General features: G+C 37.7%; 1 protein-coding gene across 3 annotated transcripts in view; it reads right to left on the minus strand.

The window, feature by feature from the left end:
• Positions 1 to 238: 238 nt before the first annotated feature.
• The window catches only part of LOC122806542 (espin-like), a 484803-nt gene continuing 465694 nt past the window's right edge, over positions 239 to 19347 (minus strand). For all 3 annotated transcript variants that reach the window (XM_044077044.1, XM_044077045.1, XM_044077046.1), the window contains one exon: positions 239 to 803. The gene's annotated coding sequence lies outside the window, so the exon portion shown is untranslated. The remainder of the gene's footprint in view (positions 804 to 19347) is intronic.

Genomic DNA, 19347 nt, shown 5'->3' on the forward strand with positions numbered 1-19347 from the left:
TTATTGTATAATAACAATAACCCATGGCTGGGTGTGGGTGAGTAATACTGGATTTACCCACACCCAGCTGTGGATTATTGTTATAATACAGCACACCCTATTGTGTCTTATTTCTAAATTATAGAACAGAAAATTAATTTCCCACTGCTGATTTATTCATCAATTTCTCCACTTTCCTCTTAAGTAGTTCATTCTATTTTTTAATTCAGTTGTGTTAAACAGCACTGACAGCAGAACATTTCTGAAATAACATTTATTTCAAAAAACATACATCTAATTTTACTGTTAAACTTCTAAAAAATGTTTGACTAGTTTTGTCAAACTCTCAATGAGGTTAATGGTTTATACAGTAATGAATAGAAACTATTTTACTACAGCATACAAGATAATATGTTGTAGTCAATTTCATTTGTGCATGTAAGCATATACACATGTACTATCATGTCAACACTTTACTAAACTGTATTTAGAATTAGAAGGGAATTTCAAATTCTAGACTTAACTGCAACAGGAAAAAATACAGAGTAAGTTAAAAAAAATCTTTCTTTGTCAGACCGGTAGTCAAATAATCCAGCTAATTAAGCAAGTGATGAAACAACTATGAATTAGAATTTGGCCATATTGGTTGTGAATAAATGTTCAGTTGAATGTATGCTTTGTGTGTTTTCATCATTGTAGCACTGTCTGTACAATTACAGTGACAAGGTCTGCAGTGCATACTTTATGGAATTCTTCTGCTGGATGGAATTTATGAATCTGTACAAGATTTGTTCTTCCCAAGTTCACCTGGGTTCCCTGCATATCTGTTAACAGAAAAAAAGCATACAAGATACACATTAGATTAAGAGAGAAAAATAGACTTCAAGTACATTTCATAATTTGAAGAGCCCCAAAAATCGGTGACAGAGAGGCTTGGCAGCCGTCTAGACAAACTGAACTCTTTGTGTAGGCTGACGTTTATTTTTGTTTGTTTATTGATTGGTTCCACAGGGTTAATCAAAAGCACACCTTTTTCAGTGGAGTCCTGGGAGAACAAAGAAGTTTAATAAATTGGTATGCTCACTCAGGGTGAAATAGTTTGCAAATGGAAATCCGCAATATTCAAGCCCGTGTCCACACTTTACAGCTCAGCATATTATCTGTTCTCTATAAAGTAATGTAAAACTAAGCTGATAAACACTGTTAAGACTATCTGTAAACATTCTGTTAATAAATACGTTTATGGTTGGGGCTGTTACAATAAAATAATTTGCCATATCAAGTAAAATAATGCACAAGATATAACTGTGCATCTGCCATCTAGGAAGAGACATTAGCTATTCACAGCACACCCCTGGACTGCCTTATTGCTTTTAACAATTTGACAGTATTTAAAAGTTTTATGTTCTTTTATAAAATGTGTTCCATTCTCTCTGTTATGTAGTATTATTACTGAGGTATGATGAAAGACTCTTCGCCTAAAATCTGATTTGTCTAAAGCTATTAACTTTTTATATTAATTGTCCATTTCTAGAGTTTGTTCATTTCTGTTGGAAAGTGCAGAAGGTTTCAGCAACCCAGATTTTTTGAACTGTCCCATGACTCTTCCGAGTGTAAGAACCTGTTGCACAGTCAGGAGCTATCAGTTTGTTATCATATTTTCTCTTTATAAATGTACAGCTGAAATGACCTCTTGATGAAATTTTTGAGACGGTGAGATGTTCTTCATATTTATTACTGCTGCAGTAGCCTTAGCTACATGGGTTACATCCTGCCAAGGATATAGTAGCCAGCCAACTTTCAAAACTTCAAGGCACCTTCCACATGCCCAAAGTGTCAGGCAGCTCAGTCTGAACTGATTCAAAGACAGGTTTGGGTACCAAGCCCTTGAGCTTTACTGTTGCCGAAGAGTAGACTAATATAATGCTTTCTGAGAACTAACAGAAGGCTTAGTGCGTCTCCTTTGCTGGGCAGATATGTTCCCTTTGGGGGAAACCTTCCATTTTATAAATTTTGTTTGGGTTTTATCACTTTCCTCTACAGGAAAGTTATTTTAAAGCTTGGAGTTTTGTGTTTTAACAGACTGTCATGAGACTGTATCATACTGTTAAACAGGAGCGCTCTTTTTTCCTATTGGTTCAAAAGTTGTGTAAAGTAACTGAAAACCATTTTTTTTCTCTGTGGAGAAATTATGTTTAATTTTACTTTTTGGGGGCTGGCAAACTGTTTTAAAGTGTTTTTTTGTTGTTTTTCCTTGCAAAAAAATGACTTTTAAAAACTTGTAGTTTTTACCAGCAGTTGCTGCTTGTCTTCTCAAGGAAAGAGGCACCATTTTCAGCCTGACCATGGAACAAACTGCCATGGGGTCAAGCTTAATGCCAAGAAATGTATAGTTATCCACTTTGGAAAAAAACATATACCCATGAATTACCACATAGGTGATCTTACACTAAACATTGAAAGTGTGATGAGAGACTTAGGGACACAGGTGGACAGTGGTCTCACCTTCGATAACCACATCGCCACAACAGTCAGGAAATCCTTCTATGTGGCACACCTCATCACTAAGGACTTTTCATCCAGAAAAAAGGAGGTCATTGTCCCACTGTACTCATCCGTCATTAAACCCATTATAGAGTATAATGCCCCATTTGGTATGTACCTCACAAGACATCTGCAACAGCTGGAAAGGCCACAGAAATACCTCATTAAAATAATCACAGGCCTAAAGCAGCTGCCATATTCTGACCATCTAAAAAAAACTCCAGCTATACTCTGTGGCATATCGTCTACTCAGAGGCGAGCTCTGCTTAACATACAAGGCCATGTCAAACCCTGAGCTGTTGGACATGCTCCACTTAAAGAAATCCCACTCCATCAGAGCCACATGCTCCAGGGATCTAAACCTTATCATCACAATGAACAAAACATGCTAGAGGGATAGGTTCCTGACCCAGAGACTCCCCATACTCTGGAATAGACTGCCCATACATGTCAAGCAGAGCGCCTCATTAGCCCTCTTCAAAAGAAACCTTGATGATTGGATGGGAGATAGGAAATTCAGCCCAGGGATCACGTCAGTTGCCTTTCTAGACAGGGGTCCAGAGAAGTAAATATAGTGGGGAGAAATATCCAGGGAATTGTAATGGCTAGGCTTGTATAGGCTCTAGGGCCAATAGCCTAGTACCAACCTATGAACATATGAACCTATGGTCCTGCTGTTGGTCCTTCTCTAGCCACAAAAAGAAAAAAGTTAAGCAAACAGCTTTTGGCACCTCAGCAGGCTAGCAATTTGCCTTAGTCACACTTGTGTGACTCTGCTGTGACCATTTGTTGTTCCTCAGACCACTCATTTTTTTTAACCAGATCCCTGTGGTATAGCACTTATACCCTTTGTGGAACAGGGTTTAGCCATCTCCTTTGATGGGTTCCCCTCAGTGGGCAAGGAAGAGCCACATTTATTGGCCATGTGAGAGGGAACAGGGAAGGCATCTTAGTTGTGTCAGAATGTTGTGTCCATCCCTGGGGAAGCTGCTGTAGCAAACTATAACATGGTTGGTCCCATTTTCCTTGTTAAAAAGAAACAGAAAATTAAGTATGTATCTACTCCTCCTCAAATTTCCTTAGACAGGAGTAGTTTATTTGGTATGCTTAGGGTTTAATTCAGGCCATTGATCCTTTTTGTTAAGTCAAATAAATTAGGATACTTCTATTCCTGAAGAGATTCAAGATTCTAAACAGAAAGGTGAAGGGACAAATAAAGTTTTTTTTCAGATTTCTAATTCAAACTCAGAGGAGATCACAGTTTCTTGTTCTCCCTGTGGATGTTTCTCTTTCTCTGAGACTATTGCTATAATGTGTCACTGTTATTAGTGGGAGAACAGTGAGGTTTCTCGCTCCCTTGGAAAATACTATGAATTGTTACAGAAGGAATTCCCAAAGCCTACATCCATTCCTCCTATTCTGCCTGCTTTAGAGAAGGTGTGCATTATTGCCTGTTAGAAAATGGGCTTACTGTACATCAACACTTTGACTGGAGAAGGAGCGTTCTCCACCAGGGTATTAATGTACAAGTAATGCCCACTGAAGAAAATGCCCACTGTTTCATATCAAGCCACCGTAGAGCTCAGACTGAGAAAATGGAATGGCGGCCATTATTTTACGTTCACTAAGCAGAGCTTATGCTGTTTAGTGAGTGTAAAATATATTTAAAAAAAAGAAAAAGGAAAAGTGTGTGTGTGTGTGTGTGTGTGTGTGTGTGTGTGTGTGTGTGTGTGTGTGTGTGTGTGTGTGAGTGAGTGAGTGTGTGTGTGTGTGTGTGTGTGTGTGTGTGTGTGTGTGTGTGTGTGTGTGTGTGCGTGTGTGTGAGTGTGTGTGCGTATGTGTGTGTGTGTATATGTGTGTGTGTATGTGTGTGTGTTTATATCTGTGTGTGTGTGTGTGTATGCGTGCATGTGAGTGAATGCAATATTTTACACTCACTAAGCAGTGCTTTTGTTGTTTAGCAAGTGTAAAATCTAAATATAAAAGAAAAAAGTGTGTGTATGTGTATGTTTCTGTTTCTGTGTGTGTGCGTGCATGAAAGCGAGGTGTGTGTGAGAGAGAGTGTGAACAGTGAGAGTGATCCAACACTGGCAGCAGCAGCATTCAAGAGGTTTACGTACCTCTCTTCTCTTAGATTAGTTAAATGAATAAAATACAAAATAAAGGGGAGCAAAGGCTCAAAACAGGAGCATATTCCTGTTTAAAAAAATTACAAAGTAGCTGCAATAATAGGACTTGTGTTAGCATGCACTTTCTGAAGGGCAAGGGTGTGTGAGTGTGGAGGGGTTTCTGTGTGACAGAGGGAGAGACAGTGAGATTGAAGAAACACTGGTAGCAGCAGCTAAGAGGTTTGTGTACCTCTCCACATTTTAGATCAAGACATGTGGATAAAGCCTGAAGTAAAAGGGGAACAAAGGCACCAAAATATGAACAGATTTTAAATAAACACAATTAAAAAGTAAGTTAAATAACAGGATTTGCGTTAACATTAATTTTTCTGAAGGAAATAAAGTCTGAAAGTCAAACGCATGTCATTATTTAGTGACTTCAATCCCCAAATGACTGTCAAGAAACCATTTTAGCAGTAAGGGACCAAAAAATAAAGCAAATATCTATATATTTTTAAAAATGATATATTGTGAATGTAAAATGTTTTCTCTAACACCATTTAGATATACTATAGCAACTTGTTAACATTAGGCGGAGGAACTATTTTACATCCAAATTATATATAAAAATAATGTAGTAATAAAAGAAATATAAATAAATAAAACACAACAATTTTACAGAGACCCCATTCACTAAGCACAATAATGCCCTCCAGGGTGTGTGTTAATTTGTAATTAATGCCTTTCCAGGGATATAGAGGTTGTTCTCCTGCAGCATCAGGCCTCACAACACCCTTGGGTGGGCATTAATTGCACATTAACACACACCCTGTCAGGCATTATTGCTTGCATAGTCAGCCAGCTGCCCGTACAAAGGTAGATAGGATGTATACAGTCCTTCAGTCTTTTAAGCTTTTATACACTATTACCAAACCTGATCCAGCAACTATAGCTTTAGTTGATCCCATTGCTGCTTAACACTGAGTTAATTCAGTCCCACCCTTTCTAATAAGGATGGAAACATTTATTGATAAGTATGGGGGGAAAAGTGCATACTTCAATTTTGATTTTCAGAATGTTGAACTGTCATGCTCATATGTTAAAGTTTGTTCTTACTAAATGTGAAAAGTATGAGGAATGTTTTATCTGCAGTTTCTTCTGCTGAAGAAATATCTCCTTTAAATGATAAAGGACAGCAACTGGATTCTATTATTAAATGTTCAGCCTTTCTGTCCTCTTTCTCTCTATGCACTGTCCTCGCTATGAATAAACAACCGTACAGCATTTAAAATATTTAAAATCAACTGTTTCTGTCCACTAGAACAGTACCTTATTGTACTGTGGTGGTTTCACTTTCAAAAAACATATATCCCACCCTAGAAAAGCTTGCTGCAGTCTCCAGTTCATTGATGTCATCAAGGCCAATGGATACAGATAGTTTTCTGGGCAATTCCCTTCAAAAACTGACATCACCATGACCTTCCAAAAAACCCACCCATGCTGTGATGTCACAGCTCCCTGATCCTTTCCCTACCCATACAGAAAGCAAAAACTAGAACAAGGAAACAGTACATGAGTCAAGTCTCCTGCTATGAGCTGTCAATCACAGCAGATAACAGCTCAAATTACCCTTATCACTTTGACAGCTAGGGAAGTTAGTTGTGAAGGGGGATGGGAGATGAGTCAAAAGCAGTACAATTCAGGCTTCACAAAAGACTGCAATTTAGCCTTTCTAAAAACAAGCAGCAGTAAAAAGCACTTTGAAAGTATATTTTGTGGCATTTGCACTGTTTATATTTAAGTAGTCATTGAATGGCATGAAATGTTACTTAAAACTAACTGACTGAAAGACAGCAGTGTATCAATGCAGTGACAGGAGCTTTATGAAAAAAGAGGTCTGCATGGTGTAATTTTTTACAGGCAAGCACTGCATTGTGTGATAACTAGAGGCAGACTAAACAATCAGAATTACTTCAAGATGCCAGACCCCATGTGGTCAGACTCAAAAATTATGTATAAAAATATTTAAAAACCTGTAAATAGTCCCAGAGTGGTGTTAAAATGTAGGAAACACCAAACCATGATGAAATTTTTTTTTGAGTTTGTGGGTGCATTTAAGTTTTTCTATTGCACAGGTCATTACTCTTTGCTTAAAGTGCAAGTATGACTCTGTTGATACTTCATCCAGGGTTATGGTTACTGGTACTGTTTTGAAAAGATTTAATTGTCTGTATTCTCAGAACCTCTGAGATACTGTTAAAGATGAGGTTTTAAATTCCCCTTGGACAGAGATTAAGTTTTTGGCCCCTCTGCTGCTGAGGTGATCAAAAAGTAATATGAAAAGGGGTAAGCTGATCCAGGGAATTTTCTAAGGGATTTTCTAACTCCTCATCCACTTTTGACAAAAAAGCAGGGCAAACAGTCTCAACAAAATACAGGTAAGCAGATGTTTAAGAAATGAAAAGGGGGTTCCAAAAAGAAGCCTTGAACTTCTCAAAACCAAGGATAGTCCAACAAGTCTGAATGTTCAACAGACCTTGTGACTCCCTCTCACCATGATCCTTTCTTTCTTCTGGAAAGTCTGAATCTTGGAGAAATCAGTTCTGAATATCATCATCAAAGTTATAGATGGCAGTGGGAGGACATTTCTTCTTTCCAACAGGGCCATTCCTCATCCTCCAGATCAGTAGGTGATACAACCAGTTCCTCCTTCTCTGGTGAGGAAGGGTTTTTATTTAAGAATGTTCTTATTGCCAAAGAAAGAAAGTAATGCTTGGAGAACAGTTTTGGAGCTTTCTTTCCTAAACCTGTGTGTGATAATGCCCAAATTCAAAATGATGCCACTTCACAACCTGTTACCTCTTCTTCCTCTTTCAAGATTCCTGGAAACACTAAACATAAAATATGTTAGGTGAGAGATCTCTTACACAAGCTGTGATTCTAAGAGAACATTCAAAAGTCTTTCTTGATTCCTTAACAAAGAATTGTGTTCCTGGGATATCAACTAGACACTTCATTTCAAAGAGCTTTTCTTCACCAGGAAAAAAAATAGATCTACATCTAGATGTACCTCTAAGGTTTTTCACTCACACCTCAGGATTTTGTGTTTCATTGCTTGTATAATTCACATGACACCCATGGCAAGCTTCCACATGAGAAAGATACAGTAGTATGTGAAGTCCCTGTTGTCCCAGCACCAACACCCTTTTTCTTTTCAAATCCCAGCGTTGATGTTTATCAGAAGAGAAATCATTTAGTGGAGAAACCAGATATCCTTAAATCCAGGTCTCCCCTTCTCCCTTCAAGTTCCAAAGCAGTCACCATAGATGCCTCAGAATTTGCTTAGGAAGAGTTTTGGGAGGGATAAAAGTTCAGATTGTGTGGGACACTAAAGACAGATGCAAGCACATAAATATCAAAGAGATGCTTACCTTGATCAAGGCACTCAACTCTCTGAATCACCTTTGGGGTTTCTGGGACTTCTTAAAGTTGTTACAAACAATACCACAATCATGAGGTACATCAACAAGTGGAGGTATGGGAGGAGGGACCAAAACGTACCCACTTTGCAGACTAGCCAGGTTAGTTTGGGATACACCAACCAAACGAAAAAAGGAACCAAAACCAGGATCCACAACTAATAATCACGACAATACTCCACCACAGCAAGCTCAAGGATGCAAGGACACCAAGCGTGAACAAGAAAAAGACACAGACTGAGCGCTTTCACCAGTCAAGCTGGTATCATCAGAGTCTGTGTAACAAAAATCCATTCACACTTAAATACACATCCACACACCCTAACACACTTAATTGATCATTAATTCCAATTACTTTCTTAAGGGAATATTCATTGCTATTATAGCTTTGGTTCTTTCTGGTTAAAAAAATATATATACTGTACTGAATTTCATTCTAGTGAACATACAAAATAATTATCCATGATCAACAATCATCATAGTTAAATTAATTAGATAAATAATCAGAAAATTAAATTAAATTAATTTAATTTACAATAAATATGAATTTTGATATGTAAAAAACAAAAACTTAAAATTTATTACATTTCATATTACACCAGCTCTCTGCTTTAAATGCGGTTTTAAAGAAATGTGGTCATTTAAACCTGGATATCTGGTGGCATTCAATCTCATCTGCCACTCAGATTCCAGAACTGCCACCCTATTACCGATGTCACCAGGCGCAAAAGGCATCACCCTATCTATAATAAAAAACAGGAATCTAGTAAAATTACTACACACCTTACTATGCAAATATAAAGCATTGTGCATGTCCCTTTTTCTTATGCTTCTATTGTGTTCACAAATCCTATCTCGTAACCTACGAGTAGTCATGCCAATATAGTATGCATCACAGGTGGCACATGATGCTAAGTAAACACAATTCTGTGTGTTACAATTGCATAAACCTGGGCATGCTAACGTACGTCCATAGCTCACTACACAAATGTAGCTACCTTCAGCTATAAATCTGCAACTAACACAGTTGCCACATTTGGACATCCTAGATCTAATGTACCTTTTCTCCTCCCTTTCCAAGATGTTCTTGATGTTGTTACCCCAACTAAATACAATGTTGGGACTTCCACCCAACAATTCTCTGGTTTGTGCATTGATACAGTGATCCCAATTATTCCTAATACTAACACAAAATTCACTGGCCATGTCGTTAAACCTTAGAACAAAAGTAAGATTACCCTTCTTTAAACAAGCCTCCCCATTACTTTTTCCTTGTGCTAATACCAAGTTATCATTACCCTTAAGTATAGGGATGTAAACAGTGTTCCTTTTCCTATATATCTCCTTTTTAGTTTTCAATAATAAATTCATTGGATAACCTCTCTCCCTAAATAAACCTATCAAGGTATACATCGCTTTCCTAAATAGTTCATCGCTACTTACTAGCCTTGAAAGTCGGACCTGTGTGTGATAATGCCCAAATTCAAAATGATGCCACTTCACAACCTGTTACCTCTTCTTCCTCTTTCAAGATTCCTGGAAACACTAAACATAAAATATGTTAAGTGAGAGATCTCTTACACAAGCTGTGATTCTAAGAGAACATTCAAAAGTCTTTCTTGATTCCTTAACAAAGAATTGTGTTCCTGGGATATCAACTAGACACTTCATTTCAAAGAGCTTTTCTTCACCAGGAAAAAAAATAGATCTACATCTAGATGTACCTCTAAGGTTTTTCACTCACACCTCAGGATTTTGTGTTTCATTGCTTGTATAATTCACATGACACCCATGGCAAGCTTCCACATGAGAAAGATACAGTAGTATGTGAAGTCCCTGTTGTCCCAGCACCAACACCCTTTTTCTTTTCAAATCCCAGCGTTGATGTTTATCAGAAGAGAAATCATTTAGTGGAGAAACCAGATATCCTTAAATCCAGGTCTCCCCTTCTCCCTTCAAGTTCCAAAGCAGTCACCATAGATGCCTCAGAATTTGCTTAGGAAGAGTTTTGGGAGGGGTAAAAGTTCAGATTGTGTGGGACACCAAAGACAGATGCAAGCACATAAATATCAAAGAGATGCTTACCTTGATAAAGGCACTCAACTCTCTGAATCACCTTTGGGGTTTCTGGGACTTCTTAAAGTTGTTACAAACAATACCACAATCATGAGGTACATCAACAAGTGGAGGTATGGGAGGAGGGACCAAAACGTACCCACTTTGCAGACTAGCCAGGTTAGTTTGGGATACAGTTTCACAGCACAATCTCACTCTAAAGGCATCCTACATTCTGTCAGAGGAAAACTGTGTTGCAGTCAAGCTGAAAAGGACAAGGGTAGACCCTCATGAATAGAAACTACATCAGGGATATTCCAAGATTTGATCCATCTGTGTGGTGTTCTTTAAGTAGACATATTTGCCTCCTGTCTGAACAATCAGCTGGCAAGATTCTGCTCCAAGACTCCATGCAAGAAGGCCTGGAAGATAGATGCCTTTTCTTTTACTTGGACATGAATATTCCTGTATGCTTTTCCACCCTCTTCATTGATATTGAGGGTACTTAATCCCCAAGTTCATTGTGATGACTCCCTTCTGGCACAGGCAACTGTGGTTCTCCCTTCTTTTGGAAATGGCCAGACTGAATCTACTCACATAAGAGAAGGGGTGTTTGATAAACCCAGACATCAATCATCTTCAACTGACTGCCTAGATGATAGGGCCTTAATTCCCTTTAGGTACCTGTTTACTGAAGATGTGCAGTGGGTACTAATGGAGGGAAGAAAGCCTGCAACTAGAAAATCATATACTAGCAAATGGAAAACACTGTCTAGTTGGTCCTAGAAATAAAACCAGCACCCACTCAGGGCTAGCTGTTCTCTGGTTTTACAATATTTGTGTGACTTACTATCCTATGTCCTTTCTTGTTCCTCCGTCAAGGTTCATTTATCAACTATTTCTGCATGTCCACATATGGATCCTCCTCTTTCAAAGCAGTCTCATGTCAAAATGTGTTTGAAAGGGGTTTTGCATGAGAGGTCTCCAAGTAAACCAGTGGCTCCTTCTTAGGATCTTAATTTTGTATTAGAGAAACTAACACTTGATCCATTTGAATAAGCTACTGTCGATGACTTGAGGTTCTTAACATGGAAAACAGATTTACTGATTGTTCTGACCTCTGCAAGAAGAGCATCTGTATTGCAAGTTCATATGATTAGTCAACCCTATCTCATTTTCACAGGGACAGGAATTCTCTGAGAACTAATCCTTCTTTCATGGCTAAAGTGTTGTCTGAGTTTACTTTAAGCCAAGCTATCCATCTCCCTGCTTTCTTTACTAAATCTAAAACTGAGGGAGAAAGGATACTCCATACCTTAGACATCCACAGACAACTCAGGTAATATCATGATAGAACTTAATCTTTCAGATCTTTGGATCAATTGGATCAAGAAGGGACACCTGTGTCAGTAGACTATTTCCAAATGTTGTCTAAGGCTATTACCTTTTGTTACACTCACCATAACAAAACTGATCCAGGCACAGTAAAGGCTCATTCTACCAGGACCTTGGCTTCATTTATGGCTTTTTGCAAAAGGTTGGATTCTAATATTATTTTAACAGCTGTTACTTGGTCCTCTCTATGTACTTTTACAAAGCACTATAAGCTTGATTCTTTCTCTAGGTCCAGGTCAGGATTTACTAGGACCATTCTCCAGGGCCTCCTGGACCCTCCTCCTTCTACCTCCCAATGTAGTAAGCTAGGGTAAGCTACCCACATAGCTATGACTACTGCAGTAGTGATCAATATAATGAACATTGTATAGTTGTGTAGGTAAACTTACCATAACAGTAGATGTTTGAATGATCACTGCTGCAGTAGCTGCTCTCTGTTCCCATTCCCTTTGTTTTCTGCTGTATTTTTTATACCAGAGTGTGGGCATTCATTTTTTGTTATTTTCAGCATTGTCCTTTTTGGGCTCAGCCTCCCTCTTTCTATTGGCAGGAAAGCTCTGAAGGGCTTGGTGCCCAAACATGATTTTTAGTCATCTCACCTTGAGCTGACTGACAGTTTGAGCACATGGAAGTTGCACTGAAGCTTTGTAAGCTGGCTGATTGTTATATCCTTGGTAGGGCAAAACCCATACAGCTAAGGCTGCAGCAGTGATCATTTGAACATCTACTGTAATGGTAAGTTTGACTATACAACTGTACTTTCTGAAATTATGGGAAAAAGAACAGCTAAACTACAGGAGGACTGTGACTGGCAAAAGCAGGAGTCCACAACCTCTTTTAAATATATTGTATGCAGGGAGCAAGCCCACTCTGCACCCCAACACTCCTGATATATATGCACTAATGACAATATTGCCTTAGCTTGGAGAAAATAAAATACTTCAGGATACAGCAGTCTCAGAGCTAGTGTATACAAGTCCCAATTTTATTTAAAACTGTTAACGTTTAAAACATTGGCAACGTGGAGTGGTCCCTATTACATCATCAAAAATTCAGTTCAGCGAATGGCATTTTTAGTGCACTTAATCGAACATGCCATTCATCGAACTGTTCATAGTGAGATTGCAGTACAGTGAAGATCAGAAAATGTTCCCTTTTCTCACTGTATTGCAATCTCGGAGTTGGTATATATAATTGAGGGGGTGCAGCCCCCCACTAGAGCAGAATTCGATGTATGGTATTTTCGATGACATGACGTTTGTTCAAGAGAGTTTTTGCTGATGTAATATAGACCCAATGTGTAGTACCCTTTTAACTGTCTGCACAACAGAAGTCTTAATATTCTTTTGATGGTAATCACTTTCCAGTATGACATGAGGCACAAATGGAATCGTAGGATAATTAAGTCTGATATTGTGACTCTGGAGTGATCACCTTTAAAAAATAGTAGCAGTCAAAAAAGCAGACCACAATACGTGAATGCACTGTTTCAAGCTCAAGCACTTAACAGAAGAGCTACAGGACAGCCAGGCTAGAGAGGATGGCAGCTTCCAGAGAAGAGACAATGCAGTGTTACAAGATATTGAATAATACATGGAAGGTAAATCTCCTCATAATCCTGTGCTTCAATCAGGTCACTATTCATGTTCAGCTAATGTATAGAACTTAAATGTGCAAATATATGATCTTTCTTCTTGTCTTACTGGTCTTCCTGTAACATTTGAAATAGTTTTGTGGGGAAAAATATCCCTATTACTGAACTTTTGCTAACCCGATCAGTTTGCAAAAATTTGATTAAAGCCAATATGGTGTTAATAAGGGTCTCTGACATGTCAGCATGGAATGACTGGTCCATTGTCATTTTGAGTAGAACATGCCATTCAGAACAGGATTTGATTGATAAAATAATACATACTTTTGATGTGACAGCAACCTACCACCAACCTTCATGCAGGGAACTGTACCCCTACTTAATATAAACAAAAATATGGCCTTTACGTCTCTCTCAGTGATCTTCATTGATTAAGGGCACTTTAGATGAAATATGTATTTATGCATGACTGCAGTAATAATTCCTCTTTTGCAATTAGAAATATGGCTGACAGATGTGCAGAATCAGGACTCCACCTGTCTCCCCTAGGAAAACATAAGATAATATAGTCATGTTTTAACACCATACATTACATCTGCTAAGGATGCCTTTAAATTCTGAGAGTTACTATCCAAACATTAATTCTGGGAAGCATTATTTAAAACTCAGCATTAAGGTGAGAAGAGCTACTTAGTTTATGGAATTGTGGTATCACATGGAACTGGGAAGAATTATTTACAGCTCAGAATTTAGGAGAGGTATTTAATTTATGACCATGTGGTTTGACTACTTATCAATGAGTGCAGCTTTACAAGGAAAAATATTCAAGGAAAGTAAAACAGGTACAGTGGAGAGAGAAGATAAAATTATATAAAGGGAAAATAAAAAAAATCAATATACCTGTAAGAAATACCTGACAGATAATAACTTCAAAAAGTTACAAAAAATAAACTTAAGAAAAAAATAATCTAAATTACAGGGAAGAAATGGCATTAAAAATCATAACTCATATGCATAACTCTGAACTTCTTTGCTTAATAATTCTAGACAAAGCCAGAAATAATTGGAGACAAACACCCAAAATCAGGAACAATTTTTACATTATCAAATTCTCTTAAGATGTTAATAGATAGAAATTGTAACGCATGGCATTACTGACTGATTGTAATCCTGACTGATTTGCCAGAAGTTCAAAACTTTTATGTGGGGCAGGGCAAAAGTAGGACACAAAATCAGGGATGTTCTGCAAAACTAAGTACAGTTGATAAATATGGCCATAAGCTCTTTGACAGTGATATTAATAATACAAAAAGAGTTAATGCAGAACTGTATCATATTTGTTAAAGACAGAAGTTCATTCGCAAAGATAAAATATATTTTAAAAAAGAATAGCTTAAGCTTAAGAAACGAATATGACTTATTGAAAAAAAGCTATTGAAGTATTATTAATAATAAATACAATGTTCAGAGCAAAACTTGACAAAACCCTCCCCAAACTGAAAAATACCATACAAAGAAAGAAAATGAGAAAAGTTCTGAGGTAAAATTAGTAATATCCATGATGGCCCGAGGTATGTTTACAGCATTTTAACTAACTGTGTCATATCTGTATATCACTACCAAAATGCATTTTTTAAGCAAGAGAAGTTTCAAATCAGAATATTCACAACAATACGCTTACTTGGTTTAATTCTCTCACTGTACCCATATTCAATGCATGAACATAGTCATAAACACCTACATATACAGCAATGCTCTTGTACTTTCATGGCACTCATGTTTTGAGTATTAGGCCTTTTTTTTCCATCTTACTTTTAAAATCTGTAACATGTGGGAGTGGACTAGCAATCACTGGACAGCCTAAGAACTGCCTCCCAGGAGCCATCTTGGTATTAGTGCTTCTGTTTTGCTCCTTTGGAGAGAAGGAGCTGGGCAACATTATTTCCTGACCTTCCCAGTGATTACCAATCACTATAAAGCCTTTTTTCTTAGGAGCCAGCTTAGGATTATTGTTACTGTTTAGCTCCTCATGAGTGAATGACTATAGGGGCACTGATTTTCTGCTGGTCTTTGATTGGGGATTGTGCATGGAACTTCACTAAGTAGGAATAGGTTTGGTTGCAGTTTTGGTATGAACCTCCTCAGGGTTTTGTGCAGCTTGCTTTTTGTCATGTCCAGCTGTTGTAGGTTCTATCCTGGGTATCTACCAAGAGACAGCTATAGTAGGTGAAGCTAACCCATCAACATCTGGATAAATACTACTTCTCATGAAGCAACTTGGGATTAATGCTGTTCATCACTTCTGGTGAGAGAAGATCATTGTTTCTTAGTCATATGCAGCCTTGCTGAGACCAGCACTATCTCCACTACCAGACAGCACCACCAGTTATCAACTCCAAACCTCATAAGCATTACTTCCAGCTTCTTCCCATAATAGAAGAACCTGCAACCATGGACTTACACTTTCCAACTGCCTCTGTAGCCAGCTTAGTTGAAATTAGTATCATGAGATAATGTAGCAGCTGACTCTTGTTTAATGGCAACCACCTACTACTTAAACTATCTTAACACAGTGTGTGAAAGATGCAGTTACATAATGTTATTGTAGACAAATATCTCACATGAAGCCACTACAAATAACAAACAGGCTGTTAGTAACACACAGTACTACAATATACCTATTCTACACAATACAGACCAGACTCATAGACCTATATATGCTAACCTACCTAAACCTTAAAGGACTCCTAAATGTAAACTGAGAAACAAGTACTCTCAGCAACCTCACAAACGCTCAGTTCAGGCATCACCCATAATGAAACATGCATCTAATGCAAAACTCTAATCAGTCCAGCATTCTGGTCATAGATAACTCCATAGTGAGATGGTCTCTTACATCCACACCAGTATGAATAAGGAGAGGGCCACTGTTAGTTGACTGTTGGGTGGCAGAACTCACAACATCATGCATGCACTCAAGTCCTTGCACCACAAATGCACATATAACACACTTATAAGTACATGTGAAAGCAAACAACTTGAGACTTACCTCCCTGGACTACATGAAGAGACACATGATGGAAATCTTGGAATATGTGACTGAGGCAGCTATGGACCTTGCCTTGAGCAGCATTTTGCCATTAAGGGGAATGATGCCACAATACACACAAAAGATTATTGACTTCAATGATTGACTTAGCATCTGATGTCATTCAAAGGACTCCAACATATATCAATACGGGGGGGGTGGTGAAGATGGTAGACATTCCTAACTGCTTTACTACAGATGGCCTGAACCTATTTCTACAACACTTTCATACATTGGCAAGAACATTGTTCTCTCCCATAGTGCCTTTTTTAAACTGCCTCAATTTTCGAAAGCCTCTGACTTAACAAAAAAAAAATCCAAATAACATAAAGGTATTGCTGCTCAGTGTTAGAGAAGCCTCAGCAAAAATGTCATGCCTTACAGGCACTGCTTGCCCTGGAATGCATTGATAAATGCAATGTCACAGAGGCCTGGTTCAAGACCATAGAGAGCACCCCATCAGTGCAGGGTTTCAACACCTACTACCCTTTCATCCCCACAGCACTAGATGAAGGCACTCAAGTCAGATGTGTTCCCATATTCATAAAACAAAATATCAACTCCAGGCTCACTACGCAGGATAATGACCTGGAACTTCTTCATGTACAACTTACCATTAACAAAGCCAGTATCATGCCATAGCTAACTATAGGACCCCTTCTTTATCCCCACTGGCCCATACCTCCTACCTGACTAGCAATGAGTCCCTATGCATTAACCCATATACCATTCATCTAGGGAACTTCAGCAAATCCTCCATCAACTGAGAGAATTATACATCCCATAACAAACATTCCCAGAGATTTCTGGACTACATAAAAGCAAACACTCTTGACCAGTAAGTCCACACTGCAACTAGGGGGAGTTGGGCAGAATCCTGGAGTTAGTCTACACCAATATGGGAGAGCTCTTTTCTCCACTAATTGTTACGTCCTACCTTATTAACTTAGGCCATAAATCAGTCACAGTCATACTATAACACTGAAGTCTGAATTATCCCCAAATGCCTCCGTATCCAGAAATTATGTGAAGGCTAATTTACCAAAACTGAGTGATGACCTAGCTAAATTCAAGACCCCATCCAACCTATACCTCTCAACTGTCCAGATTTTCACAGAATATCCAGGTTTTACCTCATATTTTTTATCTTTTGTAATATTTTAGAAACTTACTGAGGACTGAAGTCATTAAACAATGATATGCATTTGAGATTCAGACTTCATGTCCTTCAGAAAAGGCATGCTAACACAAATCCTGTTATTCTAGCAAATTTCTAAGTTTGAAAGAGCAGTATATAAAATCTTTCCCTATTTTTGGCCATTTGTCCTCCCATTATTTTAGGTTTTATCCAGATATCTTGTGCTTGTGTGCTCCAACCTGATGACCCCATTGCATATGTGGAACCCTTTACTGCTAAATTCTTTGCACATGTGAATAGCTGTATAGATGCATCTGTCCCCCTCTAAAACAAATGCAATACCAAATTTAAAAATAAACTCCTATGGTGAAATACAAAAATAAAGAGGCACTACAATAGAAGAGAAAATCTCATTGCATGCAATAATCAAGATGCCCAAAATGTTCTTGGTAAACTTAACAAGGAAATCTGGTCCCTGATCAAATCAACCAAAGCTAGATATGAGGTAAGAACAGCCACGGAAGCAAAAGACAAAAGACAAACATAAAGCCTTCTTTAGCTGTGTTAGAAACCACAGAAACAATGTCCAACACAGGACAGCACAGAGCTAATAGTAAATGAGCTCACATAATCAGACCCTGAAGACTTAGCCAATCTACTAGTGGATAGATTTAGTTCTGACTTCACTACTTCTCACCCCCCTCCATTCTCAGATCACATGTCCACATCTATACCCCCTGAACCTTCCATGAACAGGTCCTCTAAGCCCTTTCCAAGGCCAGGAACACTGCTTCTTTTGGGCTGGATAATATACAAAGCTGACAGCTGACCAGCCTGAAATGGGACCTGTCAAACTCTTTACTGGGGTTATTCAGTATCAATCTCCAAACTGGCTTAACATTACACTTATTAACCCTTTGGCTGTTTTACAAATAGGGGTAGCCAATTTCAAAGTTTGTAGGTGTGTACATTTTTTGAGGATTTTGTTTGATTGATAATACTTTAGCAATGGAATTTGGAAAATATCGATTAAATTGGATGACATTTGCAAAAAAATATTTTTTCTGTCATATTATTGTTACAAACTGTCATTTGATTTGAAATGAAATTACAATTTAATTGTATATTTTCTGTGTTCTAATTATGTTATGTTTGATTGAAATATTCTTCTGCATTTTTCTACTGTTTCTCTTACTTAACTCTTAGAAAAGGAGCGGGATGGAGTTTTGGTCAAAATGAAGCTTGCTCATTCTCCTTGGTTATCTGTTCATAGTATATTTAAGTAAAAGGGATGCGTGGGGCCTTGCCGACTACAAAAAATACCTTTTTCAATATTTTTGTGATATTTGGTGAAACTGCATTTTTCCAATGAAACAGACATTTGGTTTGTTTATTTAATTTGCAGTATTTTCATTGATTAGGGATTTTATGTATTGACATCATATCTGTAGTTTCATGCCCTCATATTAGTATTTTTTTTTATTCACTCACAAGAACCAAGAAACAAACTGGAAAAATGTTAACCCAGAAAAAAGTCCTCTAACAATCAAATGCACACAAAAGTCCTGGGAACATATACCAAGCAGAAACTTGCTATACTAAATAATTCTTTGGAAAATGTTCTCCTTGAGCAAAAAATGTTCTCCTTAAGCAAGTCTTGTAGAATAAAAACACATCTTTATTACGAAAATGCAGTAGGTAAGCGCTTTCATGGGACTACCTCCCACTTCATCAGACCATTACAATAGCAGTACTATCCACTTATTTATAAGACAAGTTAAATTGGTAATACCAATTAAATAGTAATTATCCATTCATTTTAAAGAGATATTCATCTCTACTTGAATCACTTGCATTGTTTCTATTCAAACATTACTAATATAAAAACACATATACAAGTATATAAAAAATATAAATTACATACATAAAAATAATAAAATAGATACATAAAAATAATAAAATGAATCCTT

The sequence above is a fragment of the Protopterus annectens genome, chromosome 7.part0, assembly GCF_019279795.1.
Source record: "Protopterus annectens isolate FY-2018-M chromosome 7.part0, PAN1.0, whole genome shotgun sequence".
Taxonomy (NCBI): domain Eukaryota; kingdom Metazoa; phylum Chordata; order Ceratodontiformes; family Protopteridae; genus Protopterus; species Protopterus annectens.